This window comes from Natator depressus, chromosome 28 (assembly GCF_965152275.1).
Source record: "Natator depressus isolate rNatDep1 chromosome 28, rNatDep2.hap1, whole genome shotgun sequence".
NCBI lineage: Eukaryota > Metazoa > Chordata > Testudines > Cheloniidae > Natator > Natator depressus.
Genome location: NC_134261.1, coordinates 9,006,237 through 9,008,736, shown reverse-complemented (window position 1 = coordinate 9,008,736; position 2,500 = coordinate 9,006,237). Strand labels below are relative to the sequence as shown.

The window sequence follows — 2,500 nt, the reverse complement described above, 5'->3', positions numbered from 1 at the left end:
CCAGGTCAACCCGCTGCCGGCATGGGGTTGACCTGCTGGCCGCAGAGGGGCAGGCTCCGGGTTGACCTGGTGGCCGGACGGGGATTAAGCCCCGGCTCGGAGCAGGGCAAGCCCGGGCGGAGGGGGGTCCGCTTGGCCCCTGCCCGCGGGGGCAGGCTCCGGGTTGACCTGGTGGCCGGTTTGCTTTCGGGCCACCAGGTCAACCCGCTGAATGTATGGGGTTGACCTGCTGGCCGCTTTCCTTCCCGGCCACCAGGTCAACCCGCTGAATGTATGGGGTTGACCTGCTGGCCGCTTTCCTTCCCGGCCACCAGGTCAACCCGCTGAATGTATGGGGTTGACCTGCTGGCCGCTTTCCTTCCCGGCCACCAGGTCAACCCGCTGAATGTATGGGGTTGACCTGCTGGCCGCTTTCCTTCCCGGCCACCAGGTCAACCCGCTGAATGTATGGGGTTGACCTGCTGGCCGCTTTCCTTCCCGGCCACCAGGTCAACCCGCTGAAAGTATGGGGTTGACCTGCTGGCCGCTTTCCTTCCCGTCCACCAGGTCAACCCGCTGAATGTATGGGGTTGACCTGCTGGCCGCTCTGCTTCCCGGCCACCAGGTCAACCCCCTGCCGGTATGGGGTTGACCTGCTGGCCGCAGAGGGGCAGGCTCCGGGTTGACCTGGTGGCCGGCAGGGACTTCAGCCCCAGGGCCCCTGGCAGGGCGACCCTGCCCTTGTTCCCCAGAAAAGGAGAGAGCTGGCTCGCAGCGGGAAAAGCTGCCTACGGCACCTGGGATTCCCAGGCGGTCACCCATCCAAGTACTAGCCAGGCCCGGGACGGTTTACCTTCCGAGATCGGACGGGATCGGGGGCCTTCCGTCCGGTATGGCCGTAGGCACTCGGCTCCGGTCCGCCTCGTCCCCTTTCCCTTACTGACTCCCCTGCCTCGGGTGGGCCCGATCCTTTTTTCCGTTTTTTTTTTTCCGCTCCGGAGGCTTCGTGAGCCCCCCCCCAACACCCCTTTGGGGGTCGGTGAAATTTTTTTTTTCAGACTTCCAGGGGCCCGATCCTGGCCGCGGGCACCCGGCTCCGGGCACCCGGCTCCGGGCCGCCTCGTCCCCTTTCCCTTACTGACTCCGCTGCCTCGGGTGGGCCCGATCCTTTTTTCCGTTTTTTTTTTTCCGCTCCGGAGGCTTCGTGAGCCCCCCCCAACACCACTTTGGGGGTCGGTGAAAAAATTTTTTTCAGACTTCCAGGGGCCCGATCCTGGCCGCGGGCACCCGGCTCCGGGCACCCGGCTCCGGGCCGCCTCGTCCCCTTTCCCTTACTGACTCCCCTGCCTCGGGTGGGCCCGATCCTTTTTTCCGTTTTTTTTTTTTTTCGCTCCGGAGGCTTTATGAGCCCCCCCCAATACCACTTTGGGGGTCGGTGAAAAAAATTTTTCAGACTTCCAGGGGCCCGATCCTGGCCGCCGGCACCCGGCTCCGGGCACCCGGCTCCGGGCCGCCTCGTCCCCTTTCCCTTACTGACTCCCCTGCCTCGGGTGGGCCCGATCCTTTTTTCCGTTTTTTTTTTTTTCGCTCCGGAGGCTTTATGAGGCCCCCCCTAACCGTTTTTGGGGTCGGTGAAAATTTTTAGTCAGACTTCCAGGGGCCCGATCCTGGCCGCGGCTTCGCAGGCTGGCCTGGGGGGGGGGGCATCTCTAGCTCCGGCCGCGGACGGCGAGACGCTCGGCCACCAGGTCAGCCCGGAGGAAAAGGCTGAAAAAAATGTCTAAGTCCCCCCGGGACACCAGGTCAACCCGGAGGAAAAGGCTGAAAAAAATGTCTAAGTCCCCCCGGGACACCAGGTCAACCCGGAGGAAAAGGCTGAAAAAAAGTCTAAGTCCCCCCGGGACACCAGGTCAACCCGGAGGAAAAGGCTGAAAAAAATGTCTAAGTCCCCCCGGGACACCAGGTCAACCCGGAGGAAAAGGCTGAAAAAAAGTCTAAGTCCCCCCGGGACACCAGGTCAACCCGGAGGAAAAGGCTGAAAAAAAGTCTAAGTCCCCCCGGGACACCAGGTCAACCCGGAGGAAAAGGCTGAAAAAAAGTCTAAGTCCCCCCGGGACACCAGGTCAACCCGGAGGAAAAGGCTGAAAAAAAGTCTAAGTCCCCCCGGGACACCAGGTCAACCCGGAGGAAAAGGCTGAAAAAAATGTCTAAGTCCCCCCGGGACACCAGGTCAACCCGGAGGAAAAGGCTGAAAAAAAGTCTAAGTCCCCCCGGGACACCAGGTCAACCCGGAGGAAAAGGCTGAAAAAAAGTCTAAGTCCCCCCGGGACACCAGGTCAACCCGGAGGAAAAGGCTGAAAAAATGTCTAAGTCCCCCCGGGACACCAGGTCAACCCGGAGGAAAAGGCTGAAAAAAATGTCTAAGTCCCCCCGGGACACCAGGTCAACCCCGAGGAAAAGGCTGAAAAAATGTCTAAGTCCCTGCTCGGCCATCAGGTCAACCCCATTCAAAGTGACGGGT

General features: G+C 61.3%; 1 non-coding gene across 1 annotated transcript; it reads right to left on the bottom strand.

The window, feature by feature from the left end:
• Positions 1–764: 764 nt before the first annotated feature.
• Positions 765–883, bottom strand: LOC141979367 (5S ribosomal RNA). Its single transcript, XR_012636785.1, has one exon. It is a non-coding gene; the product is annotated as a 5S ribosomal RNA (ribosomal RNA).
• Between the last annotated feature and the right edge of the window lie 1,617 nt (positions 884–2,500).